At 37.4% G+C, this 26474-nt stretch overlaps 1 long non-coding RNA gene across 1 annotated transcript in view; it reads left to right on the top strand.

Annotated features, from left to right (window-relative positions):
* The window catches only part of LOC105533070, a 40283-nt gene extending 27389 nt beyond the window's left edge, over positions 1-12894 (top strand). The window contains exons 3-4 of the long non-coding RNA XR_001005075.1: positions 3848-3893; positions 11496-12894. This is a non-coding gene — a long non-coding RNA (uncharacterized LOC105533070). The remainder of the gene's footprint in view (positions 1-3847; positions 3894-11495) is intronic.
* Positions 12895-26474: the final 13580 nt, after the last annotated feature.

Consider the following 26474-nt stretch of genomic DNA (forward strand, 5'->3'; position numbering starts at 1 on the left):
GGGAGGGAGGGCGGGAGGGAGGAAGGAAGGAAGGAAGGAAGGAAGGAAGGAAGGGAGTTTCTTATTTGTGGCTCATCAGACTTAGAGGTCACACTTGTGATACTATTCCGTGATAATGTATTTGGTATCCTGGAGGTGGGAAAAATTCATTTTTGCCTCATTAAATTTATAAAACCCATGGCTTTTGCCTAAGGGAAGAACTGTGTTTATAGAATGGTGAAGTGTTTCGAAGTAACTTGATTCTGCATGCAAAAGTGTATAACAATTTTGTTGACATCAGATTTTTACTATGGTAAGTTCAGAAGGTTTATGTTCAGAAAGTTGATGTTCCTTGACTATCCCTCTTGGTCTGGTAGAGGCTTCTTTCTGTCACTCCTGTATCGTAACTGCATCACTTTGTATTATGGCTCCTCCTCACCTAAGACAGTTTACCTCTGCTTGCTCGTAAGCAGCAAGAATTGAAAGAAAATGTATAGACTTAGAAGAAATAATACCCCAGAGCCACCTTTAAATGCATTTTTCCAAGGCATATCAAAATATCCTTGGAATTTGTTGTGAAAATTTGACCACATCCTAGTTAGCATGAGGTTAAAATTAACAGTAACATGTGTTTTAGGGATCTCAATTTGCAAAATATTAATAGAGTTCATGGGCAGTTAACTGCAATAAAGGGAGGAAATGAAGTTTATAGTGCAGGGCCCTGGGGATTACAGCTTTCTCTACCCCTGAGCATGTTCATATCCCAGAACTCACGTAAAGTGAGGAAGGCCGTAAAAGGAACAAAGAAGGAAAGCTCAAGGTTGATGTTATAGGTCTCTCTCTCTTCCCTCCTGGGAGGGCTTCCAGTGTATCCAGGGGTAGCCTCACTTAGTCTTAGTTTCCTCCTGCCCATTCAGAAACCCATGATTTACCCTGAGGTGCAAAAACAGGGACCTTCAGTGAGACTCATAGCTGCTGAAACATCAGAAAGGAGCCCTGACCAATTTCTTACCACTTCTGTGGAAATGTGATTCTTATTGCATTTTCATCTCAAGTTAAACTACTTAGGCATAAAAAATTTTAAAAAAATGTATGAAGACATTCCAGATTGAGAGTCAGTAGACATAGATTTATGCATTCTCTGCTTTTGACTCTCTTGTGACTTTAAGGAAATCATGGCTTCCTTCTACACTTTTGCCTCCTCACCTAAACAGAAATAGTAGGGCTAGGGGATCTCTAGGGGCTCTTCCTGCTCTTTAGTTTGTAGTTTAATGTGAATCTGACTTTTGTCCAGTGGGCTTTCTTAGGAAAATTTACCAAAGAATGATTATTGAATACAAGATTCAGATATTAGAGCCAGGAAAAGTCCATGCAAGCTAAAGTAATCACAATAGCAAGAAAGGTAGGCTTTATTTCAAAGGCGAGATGGAGATTGAATGATGAGAGAGGAAAGAGGTCATTCCAGGCAAAGAGAAGGCTTAGGGTAAAGACCTGAGGTGTGAAGATACAAGGCGTGATTTGAAATTCAATGGGAGAGCAAGGTAATTGGAGCAAGTTGAAGAAGGAAACAAAAGAGGAGAACCTCCACAGCCTTCCCAGGACTTCATATGGACCATTTCTGAGGCCACCTTCAGGGACACACTTCAGTGTAGTATATAGGAATATTTTTGGACTCAAAATGTCAAAAAAGGTGGCTGATCTGGACTGTTTCTGATGAGGGCCCTACTGGTCTCGCCTGCCGAGTTAGTGCTCTTGTAGCTGAGACCTGACTTTCTCACTCCAGTTGGTAGCTGTCCTCATGTCAGTTCCTTTCACACTAGCTCCTCCACAGGCCTTTGCCATACTCACCTTCTGCTTCTAGAATGGGAGTCATTCTGCTTTCGAGAGAGCCTCCATGGAAAGAATCTGGGAGTGATGACTTTCCAGGGTGTTAACATACGAAATCTTCCACCCTCTTCATGTAAAAAAATATATATATAGTTTGTTTTTCTTTTTTTTTTTTTTGAGATGGAGTCTTGCTCTGTCGCCCAGGCTGGAGTACAGTGGTGCCATCTCAGCTCACTGCAACCTCTGCCTCCCAGGTTCAAGCGATTCTGTTGCCTCAGCCTCCTGAGTAGTTGGGACGATAGGTGCACGCCACCACTCCCGGCTAATTTTTGTATTTTTAGTAGAGATGGGGTTTCACCATGTTGGTCAGGCTGATCTTGAACTCCTGATCTCGTTATCCACCCACCTTGGCCTCCCAAAGTGCTGGGACTACAGGGTGAGCCACCATGCCTGGCCCCCTCTTCATATTCTTAAGGCTCAATCTTCTGGGCTTCCAGGAGGCCTAAGGGTACCCAGTACTCACACCACTTCTGTTCTTGGCAAAGTTATCAGGAGCCTTCCACCACTTCAATCTTTGGGACAGTGAAGTTCAGTGGAGCTCAGACTATCATGAACCCTTGCTAGTATCCATTGACTGGGTTTGACACCCAGGCACTCTCATTAGATTCTAATCACTTTTTGCCACAGTGAGGTCTGAGACTTAGTACTCTCTGGGTCACCCTGCTGACATCTCTATTTCCTCTGACCTTGTCACTAGAACTGGGATCTGGCCTTGTATTTTTCTTAGTCATGAGCCCCTACTTTGTTAAGTGTTTCAGGCCCCCCCAGGACCACAGTTCTCAGCTCATTTATCTATGAGTATTAATATCCTGCCTTGTGCTTGCCTGGATTCTTTATCTGACTGGCAGGTGCTCTGGGGTAGACCACCTTCTGAACTGTGACCTAGGTTGCAACAGCCTCTCACACCTGTATCCTTACGCTCATTTATGTTGCACGCTTCAATTCCCAAAACATTCATCACACATTCTTCTTACATAAACTTTATTTCTTGTCCTTGATTTGTGAGCAGTTAGAGCAACAGCCCCCCACAGAAATATCAAAAGCTGTTTGTTATTACAAAGACCTCATTCTACTCTCATTAAAGATGTTGGGAAAGAATGTCATGATTCTATCTCATATTTTTGGTGGGAATAATTTGATAACTACCTGATAAAACTTTTTAGTCTCATAATCACTTGCTCTGAATCTCCAGAACACTGAGAAATTGAAGGAAATATGTAAGGGTTGTTTGTTCCTTTATTTGCTTATTTTATTTAAAGTCAGCGTTTTCACAAAAGTTGTGGTCTTTTTAATTGTGCACACTTTGTGCCTTAGTTTATCTGTGTTCAGTTCCTGGCCAGAGATCATTTGTTTTCATAAGAATGTACATGTGTCTGAAGCATCAGAGCTACAGGCGCTGCTCCCACCCCATCCCTGCAGACTTCATCCTGCTCAGTCCAAGGCAAGGGAACTATCCACTGGCTCAGACCCATTATGAGAGAAGTCTAGAATTGTCTTATCTACTAGTCCTGGGCCAAAAGGAAACTGAGGAAGCTCTTCAGTACACAAGAGTCTAATGGATGGCAGGTCTCTCAACCCCCACAAGCATGCCCACCACAGGCAGAAGATGCCCACTGCTATCCCTCCCCAAGCTGATTGAACACTCACAATCTCATGGGACTGCTCAGTGCCGAGTTAACAGAACCCCTTTGGAGCCTACGAACTGGATTCCTCAGTACATCCAACAAGGGCTTCTACACTTTTTCCTCACTCAAGACATACTGAGCTTTTTTCCCTCAAATGGGCCAATGCAATTGGTGCCTGTATGGTAGACACACCTGACAGTAATAGCTTAACTGAAGCCTACCCTGAGAATGACCCTGTACAGCAGATGGACCTGACAGCAATAATTTAAGAAATGAGGGTGCTCATGTGGAGGTTGCTGAGGAGAGGGTGCTCAGTGAGGATGTTATGTAAACTGCATGTTTTTTTTTTCCAGCAGTTCTGGTTTTCCTGTCCAGCCTGCCACCCCTGGACCGTCCCTGTATGTAAGTTCCCGCAAATAAAACCATAGGCCTCTTTTGCTGGCTCTAGGTCTCTTCTCTAGCCTCTTGAACCCAGTGCCATCCCTACTGAAGTTAATAGGGGTCTGGCATGATAGTGTCACAGCATGCTTCAATGCCTGCAAAATAGACTGAGTCTTATGGTTTTGGCTCTGTTGAGTTTATTCTGATGAAGGCAAGGTTCTTATCCTTTTCACTCATCCATAGTCAAGGAGAAAGGCCATCCACGGGAGCTGACGCCCCAAGGGGAGATCACCTATTACCCTCGATAACTCAGGTCTGGTCTCCCCAGCACAAGTGCCAATATAGGTAAAATTACTTCTGATTCCAATCCCAAAGTCCTCCATATTTCTTGCTTTTCCAGTAGATTCCCTTAAGCAGCCCAAAATCCTCTGAAGGGCTTGACATGTGCTGAGCTCCTGAAGGCTGTGGGTAAAGCCAACCGTGGAGCTTCAGGGGATGTTTGCATGCTGAGCAGGCTTAGCAGAGACACTGTGCCAAGGAGTGTTTTTAGAGTGAAGAGGAATTTGAGTTTTTCTCATCTAGGACCAGGAAAGATTACTGGTATGACTCAGAGGATTACAGTAAGAGAGCCTTTTCAATAATGGGGTAAAGAGGAAAGCAGACTGAGTTTGCAGGAGGCATCTTGGGGTTTTAATCCCTGCTCAACAACTTACCAACTCAGGGGCTATGAGCCATTTATTTCTCTTAGCCTTGATATCTTTATCAATTAAACAGAGATAATAATATGCATCTTGAGGAGGTACCCTGAGAATTACATGTGGCCATGGTTATAAAATATCTAAACAACATTTGGTACACAGTAAGGGCTCAATATATAGAAGCTGTTTACTACAATAAAGGTGAGTTAAGGCAGGTTACTGGAATTACTTCATCATTTTCTCTAGATCGGAGAGATTCCAAAGGAGCTGATATAACCAGACATATGGCCTAGTTAGTTCTAGGAAAATATATAACAAAACTCACTTTTCTTATAAGCTTCAGCAGAACTAAGAGAAATAACTGCCCTAAAGTTTGGAGAAGAGCAAAAGGCTGAATTCAGGACCTATTTGTCTTGCAGACAAGTAGAAGCTCCCTACGGCATACTCAACACCGCATATGTGCACAGAAGTGCACAAACACAAAGGTGCAGACATACACGCATACGTGCACATATTCACATACGGAGCTCCCACTCCAAGACTGAGCTACCTCCCTTGCCCACTGTTCTTAAGCTCCTATGCTGTATCAAAGGAGAAGAAACTGATGTTTCAAGCTTGTTGAATTCTAACTCATCAAAATAGTTTGGTTTACCCCCTGTGCTACTTTACAAGGCACTTAGGCATTTTTTCATGGGGTTGGGAAATCATGTTTCATCAGTAATAAACAGGATCAACCCCCAAAGACTGAAGCTCAATTTCAAGCTCAGAACCCAGGAGGTCAGAGTGGATTCTATCACACAAAATCACAAACTCCCTTTCCTTAGCAAAGCAAAACATATTCTGGGAGAAAGAGAGGAGGCTTCAAGTCAAGCACAGCAGTTTCTAATATTTTTCCACTTGACTTTTCTTAATTAGTGTTGACTAGCTTAACGAAGCAATTAAGGGGCTTATTTGCTTTTTAAAATCACATGTGAAATTTAAGAAACCTTGAAATAGAAGAAATATTTGTCCCCAAGATCTTACTCCACAAGGGATATCAGTTTGAATATTCTCCAACCACTAGAAAGTGAGAACAACTGGCCCTGTTCTCCAAATGAGGCCCAAGCAAAACAGAAATCGCAGTAGCCGGCTCTGCATGTAGAAATCCTCAGTAAGTGAACGGCTGCTTTTCAGATGTTATTTCTGAGACTTCCATTGAAAACAACAATGATAATTAGTTTTTGATAATAAAGACATCTACCACTTATTGATTAATTATGAGCTAAGAAGTGTGTTGCAGACTTTTCATATGTTATTTCAATTTAAATCTGTAAATGTTCCCTTGCCTTTTTACTAGAGTAAGAAAATAAGGATTCAGAGAGGGTGAACGGCATGCCCAGGGTCACACACCTGTCAGGACCTCGACTGAAACTTTTCTCATTTAGACACATGGTTGTCCCATGACATTTCACTTTCTTCCCTTGTGATAACTCTAAACCAGGAGAATTGTGGCTTAAGCACACCAAAGATCATTAAATAACTAAACTTGTGTGTGCATGTTTACACCTACATTTATATAAATAGCATATACAATAGTAAAAAATCATGTTATTTTAAATAATTATATCTAATTATCTGTATGACAATCTAATAAGCCCCTAATAGATAGTATATTAATCATATGATTATAGTTTAAGTTATTTACATGAAACAAGCTTATATATCACAATTTGTAATTGATATAAACATAAATTGATAATAATACAAATAAATATACAGTATATTAAATGTGATATGTATGTAACATATATATGAGACCTACAAATCCATAATATGTAATACAAGCCATAATATAACATGATATATAAAACATGTAATACATAATATTGTGATATATATAATGTGTTTGTATAAAATACACAACACATGATATATAATACATGGAAATTATGTCTTTAATAATTGTGTATAATTACAGAATTATCAGAAATTTTGATACAGGGTTAACAATTAGATTATTTTAATAAATATATACTTATAGGACAATAGTCTATATTACAATATAACTCAATAAATAAATTTGATTATTAAATAATAATATTATGGAGTAATTAACTGGACTATCCAGAGTTTAATGTGTGCATCTGGTCATACGCAAGTTCACATTTATTGTCTATCATGTGCTAGAAACAGTGCAAAGCACTTTATATATCACCTTTTTAAACCTTTCCACAAACCAGCAAGGTAGGTACCATTCACTGAAAAGAAATTGAGGCTTTTATCAGTTAAATATTCTTTTTTTGTTTTTCTTTTAGGGGTACAGAGCTAGCAAAAGAGCCAGGAATCAACCCTTATTTCGTCTTATTCCAAATGATATCAAGTGTTTGTATTCTACCAAGTCAGATAAGTAGGTGGAGAAAAGGTGAAGTGACAAAGCACAGGAGGGACAAAGAGATTATGCCTTCATGCTTCCCTGCTCCTTGAAAATGTAGTATATGCCAAGTTTTCATTGATTCAGTGGGGGAAGGCAAGGGACGCTGGCCTGGTGCCAGTTCAACCACTCTCTCAGTCTCTTGTTTATTCAACAAGCTGTTCCTCTGGGTCCTGGGGAAGAGGAAATTATTTGGGGTGGCAGCCCATGGCATATGTCCTGATGCAGCCTGTGGCATATGTCCAAGCCCCTCCCAGTGTGACACTTTTGTGACCAGGGTCCATATGCTCATGGCACTCCCTTGGACTTAGCTATTTTTTCATTGCCTCTGGGACTGCAGGCTAAATACTTGGCACTGGAAACATTGCCAGCAGCAGCACAGTTTGGGAGTACATCCCACATGGGCACTGAGTCAACAGTGCCAACAGGAGGAAAACATATGAGCCCAGGGAGATTTCTTAACTATTTACCCAGTGGGGGAAATTGTTTATTTTCCACATATCTCCCAAACAGCCCATTTATGAGCTCCATTTATGACTTCAAACAGGTAAGTTGGCAGAGACATGGCAGTGAAGATAAGATGATGACTAATTAATAGCCTTGCAACAGGTTTCAACACCCAGATCTACAACTACCATTATTATTTTTCTTAACCACTAACATTTATTTTCAAATACAAACATGCTTTTAAGTATTTTTCTTAATACAGATAATAGTTTTATCTTGTTCCTGGCACCATTTCCTCTTCCCAATAGGGTTATAAATAGGGTCTTCCATTTGGCAAGGGTCTTGTCCGTGGCATTGGAGAGACGGTTCTATAGTTACTGTAACAAAACAGCACATAGTTGGCATATTTCTCCCCAAACTTTCCTAACATTTACACTGCCATCTGCATACTTTTCACTTGACTTCACTCTGAAAATTGACTGTTCCTCTGATACATACCAGAGACTTGGCTACTTGGACATTTGGAAACAAAATAGAAGGAACAAAACATGAAAAAGGAAGCATTCTTCCCATTTCTGATCCCAGGCATTCAATACTTGTAGTAGTACAGTAGTTTGTAAGAATGGTTTAAGGTAGCTCCCTTTAAGGTCAATTTTAATTTTAAGATTTTAGGATTCTGTGAATGAAGGGATAATTCATTAATTAATATACTAATATCAATAACTGCTTTATTTTCCTGAGTTTATACAGTTATTTGCCCATATTTAAATATATATGTAGAAAAATGTGGGATCAGTATGTGTGTGTAAGAAAACTCAAAAATGAGTCTTAAAAACACAATAAAGTTAAAATGGAAGATCCAGACCTAAAACCCTTTCCAAAGTTCTGCTCCCAACATTTCAAGTAAGTGTCAGATAACACAAATGAGTTTTTAAGAGGATTAAGATGCTAGAACATAGTATCTCTGGAAGTTCAAGGATTTCCACTGTTGTGAGACAAAGAATGCATAAGAATACAAATCTCCAGAGTCTTGTCTTCCAGATAACCCAATAACCCTCACCAGCTGGGCTTTACTTTCTTTTCAGGTTTAAATAAAGGAGGGGGAAGGTTTCAGCAATAGCTGCAGGAGTTACTGATGAATTGAGGATTCTCCAAAATGAGACTTTTAGAGAGAGAGAATACACATAGCCCTTGCCTGGAGAACTGGATAAATTCACTCTGTCTTCATCAAACATGGTTAGCCCAGGCATCATTTGAACGAATGTGAAGAAAAAACTAACTTCTCGATGTTTTTTCCTGATACTCTGCCTGTGCATTTGCTCATGTCATATGAGAATATAGAAGAGAAGCCAGGTCAGAGTGAATATTGGCCCATAACACATTTTACGGAAGGCTATTTGGTGCCTAGTCATCCCCAGAACGTCTTCATATGAGGATTTACTGAGCCAAAAACAATTTAAGATTTATTTGAGAAGTCACCCAAGTGATGAGTCCATTAGTGGATACAAAGATATTAGTGATTAGAATGGTTGTGTTGGAGATGAGAAGTTGCATTGCTGTTGCTGCTGTTGTTTTATTCTTTTTCTTTGCTCTTATGCAAAATACCGTAGGAAAATAATTTTGTTTTACCAAGTTTAATGTGAGATTTTACTTGTGATTTTGATATTTTGATCCCAAGCCTTACAGTTGGAGAAGTCAAATTTTCTGTTTTTGTTTTAACAATCGTTTTAGCTTATAGAATGAAGGAGTGGACACTGGGTAACTTTACAGAATATTTTATCCATAATTAAGAATCTAATGAAGCTGAAAAAAGAACATTGTTTCTTATGGGTTTAAAATAATATAGTGATGTATTTTCATTACAAGTGCTTTGGAGATAAAAATTTGAGGGAGAATAAACCAGTACACACCTGCACACTCACACACACACTCACACACACATTTACACACATACAGAAAAAAAAATACTTTTTTAAGCCTTACCTGCTGACATATGTTGTGTTTAAATGAATATTCACTACATCCAACTCTTGTCACTTTCATCCATCTTAGATATTTAACATTAAATATCTAATATTAACATTTAACATCAATATTTAACATTAACACAATATCTAATAACATTAACACAGAGCTATGGTTGAGTTTGTAAGACAATATCACATGCACAACATATATTTGTGTAAGGCATGATGCTGGGTTCTGGATGTTGACTGAGAGATGAAAGAATGGACATCATTTTGACATTGGAAAAATTCATAAATTTGGTGGAGAACAAACATTTGTCATACAAGCTAAATGAGCTTAAGTTGCATTTTAAACTCAGCAGTTCACAAATTTATCAGTTACAACCTTAATATCTTCTTTGATACCAACTTCCAATTCATCTATCTTATACTTTTCTTACCTTGGCCTCTCCAAATTATCTCAGTTCATCTCTCTTCTTCAGTCAGTCAGTGTCTGCTTCCTGTGGGTAGATCTACAATCCTGTACTAACCTGTCACTCTGTAATTCAAATCTCTCTTGATTGGCACTGTCCAAAATGGTAGCCCCTAGCCACATCTGGCTTTTACATTAATATTAAAATTAAATTAAACTTTCAGTTTTTTATTCAAACCAATCATTTTTCAAGTGCCCTACAGCCACATATGGCCCATTGCTACTATTGGTGAATGACGCTGGTATTTCCACTGGCTCAGAAAGCTCTGAGACAGATCTGCTCTAATGCACAGTTCAAAGCTCGCTTGCCAGGCTGTTCTCCCCATAGTTTCCTCAGGCAAGCGAGTCTCCAATAAGTTAAATATTCATTGTTTTCTGCATATATTCTGAGCTTCACTGACTTGGGGGCTTTCCTATTTCCAAAGCTTCAAGCGTTCTTTTGAAATCCTATTGTCATTTAAGGCCTAGAATAAAGAATTGTTTCCCCTTCTTTTACGAAGCCTTTTCTTTTCTTTCTTTCCTTTTTTCTGTTTGTCACACAGCCTTTATTTCTCCCTCATTTTTTTTTATTATTATACTTTAAGTTCTAGGGTACATGTGCACAACATGCAGGTTTGTTACATAAGTATACATGTGCCATGTTGGTGTGCTGCACCCATTAAGCCTTTTCTAATCTTCCCAGTGAGAGCTTTGACTCCTCTGGAATCTGACAGCACACTTTGTGCCTCAGCTGTGCTTCACTTAGAGCTCTGTTTCAGCGACAAGAGTTGGATGCAAGGAATGTTCAGTTATTCAAACACAGCATATGTGAGCAGATAAGCCTTAAAAAATTGTGAACTGCTGAGTTCAAAATGTAAGTCTTCAGAGGATTTTTTTTTTTTTTTTCTCCAGTAGTTGGTTATGCTAAGTTAAAATGGAAGATTTTAACTTAGTTTTTTGAGGTCAGGGGAAGCATGAAATTTTCATATTTCATGACCTCTGGTTTTTCTTCTTTGTGTGTTTTATTTTACTTATTTATTTTTTTAAGTTTTAGGGACATTAAAGATAAAATAAAAGAATAAAAAGGGAAGGACACAATTGGTGACAAAATCTGAAGGTGAAAATGAATTAATAGAGTTATATCAACCATATATGAGGGAAGGATGGGGTTGCTGCACATTGTAGAATAAAGTCCTATAATTAAATTCTTTTTCTGTTAATTTGCTTTCTGGATCTACGTGAGTTAATTATTGTCACTAAACCTGTCATTTGTTTTTGTTTTATTTTATCTGTAGAATAAAAATAGTAATGCTCACCACATAGGTTGTTGTAAATATCCCTTAAGGTAATATATGTAAAAGCACCTCTTAAAAAAAAAATGTCTCATACAAATGTGAGTGTTTACAGCAAGCTTCCAGGAAAGGAGGGTTTGGAATGGGGAGAAACACATGTTCTCCTGTCCCTTCACAAACCCACTTTCTTCTGACAAAGCCCTGCCGACTGATAAAGTTCCAGTAGGCTCTTTGTGAGTTATCCACAGGGTTCTCTTTTTATCTCACAGAAATATTTATATATCTATACATTTCTATAATATTTTTTATTCTACCCTCCTTGGGATGTAGTTATGACTGTTGAATATTTACTTTTCAGACATTCCTTCTCCCTTTGAAGAAATCCACAAAAGAAAAAGCAAAATACTGACAAGTTTTCAAAGCCATGATTTACAGGAATGAATTCTGAAAAGCAAGTGGCTAACATCCGAGTTCATCATCAAATAATATTTCTAAAGCACCCTCTAGTGTCTGGCCCCAAGCCAGATGATTCAACGCCTGGAGAAGCTACAGACTTTTTCAAAGTAAATAGACTCACGTCTGCTCTTGAGAAGCAAGTCGGCATCATTTAGGATGCCTTTAAGGCATTAAAAATGGATTGCTGTAGAAAAATTAATACAGGTACAAACACTAATAATATTGAGTGCAATTTAAATTCCATTTTAAAATAGATAATAGGGTTTAAAATAACATGTCGAAAATTGTACTGGAATTAGCAAAATTTAAAATCTTAGGAAGAAGAATCCTGATTTGTATGTGAAAAGGTTTTGAACTGAGGAAAATTAAGACTAGCAAGAGTAGATAGGGGTTGTCTAGTAGGAATCATAGACCCATCAGCCATCTGATTATGCTGTGACTGATACTAGCCTGTAGTTTTCACCCAGTAAATTATCAAGTGGTACAGTAGAAAGAGCATGGTATGTAGAATCATAAGACTCATAGTTTGGGGTCAACTCTACTAGTCACTTGGCCATGTGGTTTGGAACACATCACAAAAGATTTATGAGCCTTCGCTTCTTCACATGTAAAATTGTGATGATTTTGCCAACTTCATAGAATTGTTTAGACTTTAGAGTATTACATAGGATACAACGGACTAGTTCCTTGAACAAAGTACTTGTCCCCAAAATGTTACTATTTTTTCTAGTTGTGTGATTGATTTTGCAATCAGCAATTTAATATTATGCATTCAATACGTTTATAATATGCATTCAATGTGACTCGCATATATTTCATAAAAACAAATTTGAATATTTTTCTCATTTTGTCATTCACATATCTTTGAGAATGGCATCATAGTTTTATTTTGATAATGAAATAATACAGTCAATTCCTGAATAGGCTAGTTGACTTTAATGAGAAATACCCATTTATTCATTCATTCATTCATTTCATTTTCAACTTTTAAATTAAATCCATAATGGCCCCTTCACTATGGGGTTCTTATATTAATAAGATGGACCAGATACTTTTATCACCTACAAAAAAAATCTTTGTAGGCGGAGCAATAAAGAGTACTGAATCATTTTAAGAAGTCACATAGAAAATGACTTTTGAACATGGAAGGACTCGGCTTGATCAAGCAAATTCTATTTCAAAGTTTTACTTGCAAGGTTATTTATTACTGTGTGGAATCTCACTCCTGGGGCTGGGGTCAAGAAAAATGGGGACACAGGTGTCTGCCTATTTGCACAGGCATTAAAAAGTATTGTAAAATGAGCTTCAGCCTTTTAAGTTACTGTCTTCTTTATAATAATAATCTTTTCCATTTTACAAGGTCTGTATTATTTTTAGGTAAGAAAACACTGTAGAGTTCATGTTTTATTGTTCCTTGCAGTTATATAAATTATATTTGGCCAAAACAAATGTAATTCCTACTGTGTGAACTGGGAACCCAAAATGTTGATTTTCCTCAAGTTATAAACAATGTGAAGATATGTTATACTAGGTCACAATTTTCCAGAGCAGAGCAAAATATATAACTCAGTTTTAATAACAAAACTGCATATATCATTAAAGCTTCCTACTCCACACAGAATGTATTATATTACTCTGCCCAGCAAGAGACATCCTTTGTGTAGACCACAATTTCTAAAATACCATTTGATTGAATAGAAAACAGGTTAGCCATTTCTTAGTTTAAAAGAAAACATAATGGGTAAATGCTCATGGACATTCTGCTTTGCCTTTGCTAGTGAATATTAAATTTCTTCTCACTAAGTTTAAATGTCACAGATTTTGTAAACAACAAGGTCTAGGGGAAAACCATTATGACCCTTTTCTGACTATTAGATGAATCTTCATATTTTTAGCAACTTAGAAGCAGATGTCCTCTCCTTTTCAGCACCAATAAACCTTATTTATACATGTACTATATCAACTTCAAGTCTTATTGTAATTATTTACGTACAAGTCTGCCTCCCCAAATAGACTTGCAACTTAAGGCAAAATCCAGACTGCATTATGTTTGTATTCTGAGCCCCTGGTTCAATGTCTACCACAAAGTTGGAGCTCTAGAAATATTAAATAAAAGAGTATATGCTGAAAATTCACCACCAAATTGTTAATTTACCCACCCACTGTTCCTTTCAGAATAACTCCAAAATTTAAGAAATTGTAAGTACTATCTTTACAACACTGATAGGAATCAGGAACTATTTCCTTTATTAAAAACTCACAGATGGGATTATTAGCTAGTCTGTCCTCCTCATTTCACAGATGGGGATTTGAGGGACCAGATGAAGGAAGCTTCTTTACTCTTGCTATATCATAAAACTGATACCAATTATGTTTATATGATATAAAAGTAGTCCATGTGAATTCTAAACATTTTGACAAGTTCAAACATACATAAAGGAGCCAGCAACCACATGAAAAGATAACTTGAAAAATCATTAAATGTAAATCAAAACCACAATGAGGTATTACCTCAAACTTATGAGGAAAGCAAAGCAGAAACCAGAAACTACCAAATGTTGGTGAGTATGTGGAGAAACTGGAACCCTTGTGTGCTGTTAGTTGGCTTGTAAAATGGTGCAACTGCTATGGAATAGTATGACAGCTCTTCCAAAAATTAAAAATAGAATCACAGCATGATCTAGTCATTTTACTTCTGGGTATATATCCAAGAGAATTGAAAGCAGGGTCTTGAAGAGATATCTGCATGCCCTTGTTTATAGAGGCAAAACCCAAATGTCCATCAGGGTATTAATGGACAAACAAAATAAGAAATGGAATCTTACCCAATCTTAAAACAGGAAGGTAATCTGTCACATTCTACAACATGGATGAACCTTGAGGACATTATTTTTAGTAAAACATTCCAGTCACAAAAAATCAAATACTGTATTATTTCACTAATATGAGCTCTCCAAATTAGTCAAATTCATACAGACTGAAAATAAAATGTGATTTTTCAGGGGCTACAGGGAGGCAGTACTGGGGAGTTGTTCAATGCATGTAGAGTCTCAGTTTTGCAAAATAAAAATTTCTGGAAGTATGTTGCATCATAATGTGAATATACTCAACACTACTGAATATACACTTAAAAATGGTTAAGATAGTATTTTATTTTTTTCTACACTTAAAAATGTATGAAAATACACATAAAGGAAAAAAATTTAAAAATATATAAAATAACATCAGAAAAGGTCTAATTAATATATTCAGTTGTTTTATGCAATATTTATATATTTGAGATCGTATTATGTAACAATATACCTTATTTTTATAACAAAAATAGGACCAAAGCATTTTTAACTATAGAAATACCAACTTAAAAAGTTCAATGAGAGCTCATAATATGAATAAACCATAATTTGCTTAACCACATCCCAATATTTAAATTATTGTACTTAAAAAAAATATATTTATTTATTTATTTATTTATTTATGTATTTTTGAGATAGAGTCTCACTTTGTTGCCCAGGTTGGAGTGCAATGGTGCAATCTTGGCTAACTGTAACCTCCATCTCCTGAGTTCAAGTGATTCTCCTGCCTCAGCCTCCTGAGTAGCTGAGACTACAGGTGTATGCCACCATGCCCATCTAATTTTCGTATTTTTAGTAGAGATGGGGTTTCACCATGTTGGCCAGGCTGGCCTCAAACTCCTGACCTTAGGTGATCTGCTCGCCCCAGTCTCCCAAAGTGCAGGGATTACGGGTGTGAGCCACCATGCTTGGACTAAATTATTGTACTTTTGTAAGTAATGTTTTATTTCCTATTTTTGTACATTTGTTGTCTATGTTTCTGATTGAGTCTCAGAAGTGAAATTAACAGAATGAACATTTAAAACTACCTGCCATATATTGTGAAATTTAATATTGCTTTACTATTCATTCATAGAAGTAGGAGATGAATGGCTCTGTGCTATCACACCATCTTCTGCATTGATTCTTCTTCACCTTCTTATCATCGTCATCATCATCATCAATAAATTTGTAAGGAAGGAAACAGCATTGCTTACTGATTTTCATTTCTTTGCTTGTTAGTAAAACTGATACAACTGAATGTACTTTCCAGTTACTTGTGTAAATTATTTTTTTACATTCAGATATAGCACAAATTGATCAATATTTGAGACCGTCATGAAGAAACTTAATTTTTTATCTATCATATTGGGCTGCAAATATTTTTCCTAGCTTCACATCTATTTTTAAATTCTGTTTTGTAAATATACAATTATAAATCTCTGTACAGAGACATATTTATTTTTATCTAAATTTTTATTTGATTTTCAACTAACTACGGTGTAGTCAGTGATTTTGAGATTTCAGTGAACATCTCATGAAATATTTAGTAAAATTTTCAGTACTATATCTTGAAAAGTCTTGTAGGAGTTTTGCATAGGACAGTTTAGGACCGACACATGAAGTCTGGAATAACTGGTGCAACAACATCAATGGCAATCATAACGACAAAAACAAGAAAACAAACAAATAAACAAACGACTTGTAGCTACATCTCTTTGAGTGTCTGCTTTCTGCCAGGCACTGAGTTGACTGATGTAACTCATTAGCTTAAATCATATGACAGCCTTATGAAGCACGTGCTATTATTATCACCATTTTTTGCAGAGCATCCAAGTGGCATAATATGTTATGTAATTTGCTACAATCACTCAGTGGTTAGTTGGAACTGAGTTTTGACTTCAGTCCATCTGTCTTCAGAAATCTGGGGCTCTCTCACCACTGAGATATGTTGCCTCTAAAAGTTACCAAGCTGCCTCAAAATCTTTGCAAGATTCATTTAAGGACTTATTAAAATTGCCTTTATGTTTCTAGATGTAATTTTTTCCTTAATATTTCGGATTTTGCAATGCTTTTACTGTTTTTGGATGACTTTTAATTTTTTCTCATTATATTTTCTTGTTGATTACTTTTAGTATCCGCACACGCTACTGAATTCTTACCAATGTTAAGTGGTTACAGTTAATTTTCTTGAGTTTTCTAGTTGTTATTTCTTATGGAAACTGTATTCCTACTTGCGTTCAATATCTTATAGTAATAGCCACAAGTTCTATAACCATTGAGTACTAAAGGGCAGAGCATGTATGTGTGTTTTGTTTCTAAATATCATGGATATCATTTAGGTTTTCACAACTAGGCATAGTGAAGGTTGTCAGGTTAGTAAAGTATTACTTATCATGTTTTACGTATATTTTTAATTTAAGATCTTCTCAATAAAAATAAAAGTTTTATTGTATTTAAAACCATTTGGCATTTTATTTAGATGACAATATATGATTTTTAACCTCCTTCTTTGTCTTACATAAAAAATAAAAATGGCATCTACATTTCCATGGCAATTGTCATCAGTTTTAAGCGGTTTGCATGCATTTTCATACTTCATCTTCACAAAAACCCTGTGCGGTAGTCACTGACATATTTTCTTTTCCAATTAACAGATGAGAGGACTGAAGCAAAGAATGGTTAGTGACCTCCACAAGGCTATATAATGAGTTAAAGGAAGACCTGAGATTTCAGTGCAAAATGATCTGCCTCTAGAGCCAATGTTCCTAATCACTCAGACACATGAGGATACCAGTGGAAAGAGGTTTTGAGAAGTCATCCAGAATTAAAACCTGTATCAGGGAGACAGAGAAGGCCAATGCATACATACCTACAAGAACTGGACGCAGCTTAACTCTAAAAGGAAAAAAAAAATTAGTCTATTTAATAAGAGTCCTCACTTTTTGGAAATCATCTCAGGGTATACTTTTATATGTCAAGGGTAAGTTTCCTGTATACCCGTTCCCATTTCTGTCTCTTCATAATGGGCAGTAAGTGAAGCATATAAAGGAAAAGATCAATTGTTTCGCCTGCTGATCAGAACTGCAGAACTCTCCTCTATATTTTGAAATCAGGAACTCTGAGTCACCATGAGGAATCAGAGAGGAGGAAGGTTGCAAGGAAGGAGTGTCTAAGCAGAGAAATTGGGCTCATGGATATGAGCATTCTGGTGCCAACTCAGAGACCAGAGGAACACATTCCATGAGATATTATTCAAGAGATTTATTACAAGCAGGAGCTTTACACTGGTGGCCCTACTGATTTGCCCTCTCTTTAGAATGCAATGCTCTGCCTCTTTTGCAAAATATCAGAACGAGTTGCACAATATAGAAACAGTATACATAATCAGACAAGCAGGGAATCTCAGCTATGAGAAGGGGGAAGAAGGAAGTGACAGCCAAGAATCATCTAATGTAAAAGGAAAACCACCAATGAGAAAGAATAACTGAAGAGCTAAGAGCAGAGGGAAATAAAGAATAAATATAAAAGTAAATATAAAAACAGAAGGATACCTTCCTCTTGAAATAGAAAATAAGAAATGGAATCAGACTAGAAGAAGTTTGTTTCTCCTAGTTAGTTCTCAGCATTAAAACATTAGATCTGGCCATGTGCCTGGCCATTCCTTTTTCCATTTTTTCTACTCTAAACATATTGAAGGCCAAACTATATTTTGAGGACTATGTTTAAGACACTAGGGAATGATTACAATGATTTTCATCATATGTGGTTAACATTTTTGGAAGTTTTGGCACTTAAATTCACAGGTTTTAGTTATCTGTAATATTGATCTGTAATAAATAGTCCACTACGTAGTGACGGTAAATAAATGATACATCACTCCATTATACTTTTGTTGATTTGCACACACTACGGGGAGCGTATTTTATTTAACAATGCAAAGAGTGTCCATGTTAAGTTTGTTTTGTTGCTATGTGTACTGTTTAGTCCCAGGATACCTTGAACTGGAAAGAAGCCCTGTTGAGGGACAGGATTACATAATTCTACCTTTTTGGTAAACTGTCTTGGGCCTTGGTGTCCCCAGCTCAGATATCCGTATATCGAGAGGTATGTGGATCTTGCATTGTTCATTCTGGTTTGACCTTAAGCCAAAACCTTTTACAGAAGCCTGAGTCCTGGGGCTTCTTCCTAAGCAACCACCACTGTCACAGAAGTAGCCAATCCCTGCTTATTACTGCAACTCGCGTTGACAGGAAATGGGGTGCTGACCCTTTTCAAAAGAAAGGCAATGAAAAACCATTCCCCTGCAGGTGGAGTTTTCTGGCTCATGTATGGCTTAGAAATGAAATCAGCCATTGGACATTTCATTCAGGTCAGTCCAAATGCTGCAAAGTACAACAAATGCAGACCCTTCCACATTTGGTAATCAAGTTCAATTTCTCTCCACATTGTTCCTCTAAAGCAGACAGCTGTGAAACCTGTATTAATTGCCTTCTGTGTACCCAGTTGCTGCCAGAGTTTACAGACACAGACCATCCAGAATGAGCTTTTACAGGGTTGTGAGCTAGTCTGGGAGACCAGAGTCACCCACACAAACTGCTCAGTGAACAAGGCAGCCTATGACAGAGTGGCCAGCCATGTGGTTCAGACAATAGAGTTCAGAGCCAACAACAACTGCTAAGTGCATTGTACAGCCAAGTCCAAGAGAAATGGGAATATGACAAAATGGTATAAATAAGATGCCTGATTTGGATATTTCAACCTCCACTGTTTCCTTTCTTCCAACTTCAATTTCCCTGTAACAGTTCAAAACCACTTTGTAGCAGTAATCACTTTTAAAATGAATTTTAAACTAATAGGCACCCACTCTAAAACAATGTTCTTATTTTGGATGGACCCACCATCCATCCATCACTCTGACCCACTCCAGCAAAATGATGCGTAATCCATCTCAGAGCTTTCTGCACATTGTTCCCCTGTTCAAAAACATAAATGGCTTCCTACAGCCAACATCAATCAGCCTCTGCTTGGAGATCCATAGTCTCCCCAGCAGGACCCTGCCTCACCCCGATTTGCAGCACAATGGTTTTTCCTTCAGGACCTCTTCAAGAAAGTCCTCCATATCCCCCATACTGACTCCCTCATTCTGTGATCTCATGCGGTCATGCTAGCTTATAGAGTTGACGACATATCTAATTTGACTGTTTCCTAAGTGCAGGCCTTGTTTTGTCCAGTTGGATGACATTTTTCTCCAGTACAGTCCTATGCAATGTGATTGGAACTATTTTTACTTCTCCTACAAGAGAGGGCACATGGTTTATAAATGTTCAATGTTTAATAAATCTCCAAGTTGTTAGTGTTAATTTCAGTGGAACTAGAGCATACGGTAATTGTGAATGCAGACCCAGGACTAGGGATGAGGCAAGTGAGGTGCTTAGGGTATAAAACTTAAGGTGGCACTCACTCTCAGCTGTGGACCCTGCACTTGTGGGACCCTAAGAGTGAGTGCCTCCTTAGACTGTGTCCCAGATGCTTTGCTCCTCTCACCCTAGAAGCTGCCATAATTGGATGGTATTATGAAGCATGTTTGCAGGATCTGTATTTCCACCATAGGAATAAACATTGGCTTTGTTTCTCCCATAGTTATTCATAAACAAGATCAACATGTGTGTATACATACAAAGGGGCTAATTCCTCCAGGATGGCCCTCTACAATGGTGACAAAAACATAAAAATAGTAGAGTTAAGATGCCACCTCCTTCCTCAACCTCAAAGAAGGTGTGGCTTTGGTGAAAAGAACTTGCCTCTGAGTCAGATCTAATTGGCATCAAAGCCTAACTTCACTCTTTGCTACGTAATCTTAACTGAACCTCTACATATTATTTGGCAAAGCTGTAGAATAATAAGAATGAAAAGACACACACACACAAAATAAATAAATAAAACCAGGAGGGGGGAAAGAAAAGCAGATAATAATCATAGATTTTTTATGAGGACTGATTAGAATTACATATAGGAAAACAGCCCTAAATAGTACTTCATTATTATTATTATTTTCGTTGTTGATAATTTTGGCTTGCTGTTTTGAGTGCACTCATAAAAACAGTTGCTTAAGTATGGCATTCTATGCACATATATCTCTAAATGCACATAAAAATCATAATATATATTAATGTACCCATACAAAAATTGCTTACCTAATAATGCTAGTGAGAGATAAAATAGAAATTCTAGCCACTAAGAAAAATGAAATATTGAATGGGGCCACTTAGAAAGTGTCTTTGGATTCAATGTTCTGTGCAACAGGAACCATTTCTTTTATTGACCTTCAAATTGGGAGACATCAAAGTTAATGGCAGCATTGATACCATTAACAAAAACTGAAGACACAATAGGAGCAGAAGATATGGGGACAAAATGACACAAGCTTGAATTGCTAGTAGCACCCAAAGCAAACGATGATTTCTCTGGGAACAAAATGGCACTAAAATGAAGTGGGTCATTTTCTAATTATTCATACCCACGTAGTAAAATATATACCATCTATGCCAAGATGTAAGACAGTCACGTGCTTTCTGAAGCTGTTGCATTTAGATATCATGGTTATGTGTGTTGTGATGATCTTGGTAAATTCATAAAATAGTTTCCCAGTTGAGACCATTTCTACCATTAGGCATGATGTTTCCATGACTTATTCTGTCAAGAGTAGACTGGCATTGAATCAATAAATATGTGTACATGTAGCTTTGAACCACAAATGATCTTACATAAATTAATAAGGCAATTGAGACTGTGTAGACCTGTTTTGAAAAACAATTCATAAGACCAAAATGGAAAAAAATGGTAAAATATTTACTTCTAGCCACTATATTAGGGTTATATGCAATCAGGTCACTTCCCAGGGCCTAATGAACTATTAGCAGTGACACTAGAATTTGGGTATAAAAGTTTTTACATAAGCAATTTGAAGAATGAATTAATTCGTGTTTCCAACCTCACTGAAAAGATACATATTTGTTAGTCTTTTATTTCTTATTTTTTTGCTTGAGTTGTTTAATTCTTTTGCTTGAGTGTCCTGAGAAGTTTTATGTATGCCAAATTCTGAGGCAGTGACACTAAAGAGAGGTTTAAACCTTATTCTAAGGACAGTGGCCTTTAAATATGATCTTAGAGAGAAAAGAAAGGAACCAATGAAATGATCTAATATTAATATCCCATTAATAATGTAGTATTTAGGACATAGTTAAGCCAAATGTTAACTGAAATGTCTCCCAGTTGGGTCAGAGTCTGAACATCCCCCTCCAGTGTAAACACTCCAGCCTTGTGCCCAGGAATTACAGTGTGGGCCAAGGACCAACTCACACAGCTTTCACTGCCCAATGAGCATGCAGTTAAAACAACTAAAATAACATGACATAAAGACACAAGACACGTTGAAAAACAAACTCTTACACACACACGACAAAGAAAAAAACTTGATATTAAACAGCCCCAAATTATCTTCTATTAACAACTCAATTCTATTGGTAGCCCACCACACTGATGGCTTGAAATCTTCCAGCTCTCATTTAAGAGTCTCAGGGAGTCTGATTTACTTCTCAATGGCCCATTCATCCTTTGAACGTTTACTCTGTAGCCTGTGCAGTTATAACCTAAGTTGGATTTCATACATGAAAACTGACCTCCAGCACCCAATATTTTTGCCAAGTCTCAGTAAGGGCTCTTGGAATAATTTAGAGTTTGCCATAATGACAAGTTTAAGATTCAATTATTAAGTGTAGTAATTTATTTTTACTATGTTTGTAAAATGGCTTTCGCCCAACTAATTTCACTCCCCTTCACAGCCAAAAGGCCTAAGATAGCAACGATGATCCTCACAGCAACACACAACAGGGCAGTTCGCTCTTGGTTGTTTAATGCCACGTCAAACAGAAGGATTTCTACAGGACTCAGATGGAGACATTTCTCTCTTGCCTTAGTTTGGGCAAAAAATTGATGTCCTTCAGATAGCTGTAATGGATGGTGAGGACGGCAGAGAGTAATCAGGCCCAGCCCGAGGCAAATGCCAAAAGTTTCCCAGAAGGATAAATCTTGTTTCCTGCCTTACTTCACAGAATTAAGCCTTAAACAAGTCATGTTCTGTGGCTTGGATGCTGTGTTTATATCAGCTTTGGCTCCCTGGCTTGTGGTTGGGAACATTGTATTGGTCTGTAACTCAGGAAGGTTTTCCTGAAGCAAGAAATCACTACGCCGGTATCTTTATCTCCCATTCCATTTTATTTGTTCTATTAATACTGGCAAACGAGCTCTGAATGGTAAGTGGATTCACAGGAGACAGTGACATTGACCAGGTGCAGATCGCAAAGCCAGTGATTTAGCGCTCTGAGTTGGTAACCGTCTTTCCCAGGAGTTGTATGAAAGATGCCTCTTCGTAAAGGATTTTGTTTTGGAAAATACTAACAGTACCTCATCTGTGCACGGCTCATTCTCGATAGGTTCAGGAAAAAATCTTTTCTGTAGAGTTCAGGGTAGGCTGAGACCTTGTGGTCTCTCAGTGTCTTAAATGAAACCAAATCCTCTGGGGAGTGCATTCGTTTATGGTTAGCAACAGGCGACTTCCTGTTTCAAAGCAAAATGGGCTTGAAGAGGCTTATAAAAAAGACTCAAAAGGTTTCTTGGACATCAAATGACTCTAGTAAAACATTTCGATGAGTTAAGTGTAAATGTACCAGCAGCATACGGATTAAATTCCCTTCTAAATAAACATTAACAGAGAACATGTTTGGCAAAATGCATTCTGAGTTTTGCAAAACTGAAAACATTTGAAAAAGGAGTGTGAGATATTTGATGAACTCAGAAAGCAGCCGGATTGCCCATCCCATACTTGAATATTGTCTTTGGATGTTCTGCAGATGTCAAATAAATTAGGATGCAGATATTAAGGCCAATGTCTGCTGCAGAAATGATCAGCTGTCTGTCAGTTAGGATGGTGTTTTTGTGTATACCCTGTTCCTGTATGTGTGGCTGAACAGAGCCTTGGGGGGCCTGTAACCCTTTCCTCACCTACAAGCATTTCAGTCTTCTTTCCTGGATTCAGTCCTGTAAGACCTTCTATTATTCACAGCTTTTCCAACTGTTTTGCTGCCTGTGAGATATTTTGGCTTCCAAAGAGGATTCCTGCTTTGCTATATATTTACAGTGAAACTTTGGTGTCAGCAGGCAGATGACAGCCTTGGCGTTGCTTGGGCCAAGGCCTTTTATCCAGAAGCCACTGTCCTTGTCAAGACTCTTATTATCTCTCACTATCTCTTTTTTCTGACATGCTCCCGAAACAAAATTTATGAATCCTTTGAGATAGTGGAAGTAACAGTGGAACAGAAAAGATTAAGGGGAGAAACATTTTACATGGGCCATCAACTACACTTGGTAACTATTAATAAATGTAGAAAATAATCAAATGTTACTCTAAGGGTTGAGTTTTAGTGATCATATCAATGGCGAAGTCACTGAATTAGACAAGCACCGTTAGAAATCTTTTCCATTATTAAGTCCGAAAGAGCAGGAAAACACACTATTGGTATCCTTTTTACAAAGTATTTGACCCAGAATAACAAATAGTCATGTCATAGGGCAAACCTCATACAATTTGGATGTCACTACCTTGTAGTCTGTAATTGCACTGACTTACGATCATTTTGGTCTTGAACAGTACTTGCAGAAAGTAGATTTCAAGAAAATTAACAGGCCGATACTCGGCAAGTATTATGTTGAAATATTTAAAAGACTAAAGGTTTAGCTCAGTGTATTTTGGCAAATAATATTATTTATAGATAAGTAATGATCCACTACCATACCAAAAATAATACAGACAATTAATATGCTACTCATTAAAGTGTTTACTAAAGCCTTTATAGGGAGCACCCACTTCTCTTTTTGGAATTATTCAACAGCCAAACAACTGTCAGCATCTTCTCTTCTGCTATCTTCATGCATTCATTAAATGGTTTTTCCATTAAGGCCATGGTGAGACTGAGTCTGTTGATTTCATTTCTCTCTACTTTCAAATTACTCTACATATGGTTGCCAGAGTTTTCTTTCAAAAGGACTAGTCTTGTCATTCACCTGTTCAATAATCTTTGATGCCTACCAGGTGCCTCCAGAATAAAGCCCAAGTTCTTTAACCTGGTGTTCAAAACCCTCTGGTCTGGCCCTAATTCACCTTTCAGTTCATGTTCCACCACCTCATAATCTGGTCATACCAGACAAATTCCCTATTCCCAGATTCCACATGTTCAATATGCTCTCATAGTATTTACTACTTCTTCTCAGCATTTTGCACACTTGAAAATATTTGCTAAATTATTTGTTTAAACAGAGTTTTCCCACTAAACTCCCAGTTAAGTGAGGGTAAGGGTTGTGTCTGCCTCATGTATTCTGTTTCCTCAGGGTCCATCTCAGTGACTGGAACACAGTAGGTGCCCTGTGATACCTGTGAACTCATGGAGCCACCTTTCTGTTTTCTTGTGGCACTGACTGTGTGTTTATATTATAGCACTTGTGAATTCCAGTTTGTCTATCTGACTTTCCTACCATGATTCTTTGAGCCTAGAGGGCAGAGACTGTGCCTTCATTCATTTCTGTATCCTTAGCACCTGGTGTAGTGCTTAGCACACCCTGAATACTCAATACATATCTGATGAAGTTAAAGAACATTTGCTGCAGGTTCTAAAAAATCATGCCATTCCTTAGGTAAGCCTACAGGCATGGTGACAATTTTGAGATGTAGCTCTCACTCCTGCATAGAAGGCAACATTCTAGGGCAGGCAAGTTATAGGTCATAGGCCAAGTCTGTCTGCCACCATCTCTTTTTGTAAATAATTTTACTGGAATATTCATTTTTATACTGTCAATGTCTGCTTTCATACTACAATAGCAGGTTTGAATAATGGCAGAGACTAAGGACTTTCAAAGCCCAAAATATTTTCTATTTGGTCTTTTATATATGAAGTTTGCTGTCCACTGTTCTAGGGAAAACACACAAATAAGAATACTAATTGTATTTACTTTATATAGTGGTTATAAGCATTAAATTAAGTAACATCTACAAAACGCTTAGTACCATCTTTGGCATATATTAATTGTCAAACTGTTAGGTATTATCATCATTATAGTATCTTAATTATTTTCTAACAGTTGCAAACATAGGGAGGAGCAGGCCAGTAGAAACTCGATATAGGCCATTCTAGAAGCAGGGATGGAAGAAGTCAAATCTAAGAGCTTGGCATTGAGCTAGAAGCAAAGTACAAAACAGACCAAGTGTTGATAGAAATGTCATTTGATATCAGTATATGACCATCATATACCTTCATGGTTTTATTATCACCCCCATTTTACACATAAGAAACCTAAGACACCAAATCCTCGTCCATTTGTCACAGATACTCAAGCTAGAAGTCACGGGGCTGAGACTAGAAATCAGAACTTGAAAGGACTGTCCACATGAGAAAGAAACCGAAACAAGTCTGTTCCCTGTCTCAGGCAAACAATCATCAACTGGGCTAGGACGATTTGGGACAAAGAATGACCAAAAGCAACCAAAACCTTGCAAGTCGTGGGAATCCAGAAAGGAAGCATTAACACTGAAATCAACCTCCTGACTAATAAACATATAAAGAGCTCATCAATGTCATTAGTGATTAGGGGAATACTAATCAAGACCACACTGAGGTATTATTTAACAAACAGATACATTTTGCAATTGGCACATGTTTTAAAAGTCTGATATTGCCAAGTGTTTGAAAGGATAAATTGGAGGAAGATTTTAAACTTTGCTGATGGGATTGTAAAATTGGTGCAACCACTTTGGAAAACAGCTTTACACGACCTTTTAAATTTGAACATTTATATATATTATAGCACAACGAATATACTCTTAGATATGTACCCAACAACAGTTGCACATACACGAGAGGGAATGCATGCGTGAATGTTCACAACAGCCCTATTTTTAACAGTTAAAGCCTAGGTACTCATCAACAGAAAAATGTACA

This window comes from Mandrillus leucophaeus, unplaced genomic scaffold, assembly GCF_000951045.1.
Source record: "Mandrillus leucophaeus isolate KB7577 unplaced genomic scaffold, Mleu.le_1.0 Scaffold122, whole genome shotgun sequence".
Lineage (NCBI taxonomy): Eukaryota > Metazoa > Chordata > Mammalia > Primates > Cercopithecidae > Mandrillus > Mandrillus leucophaeus.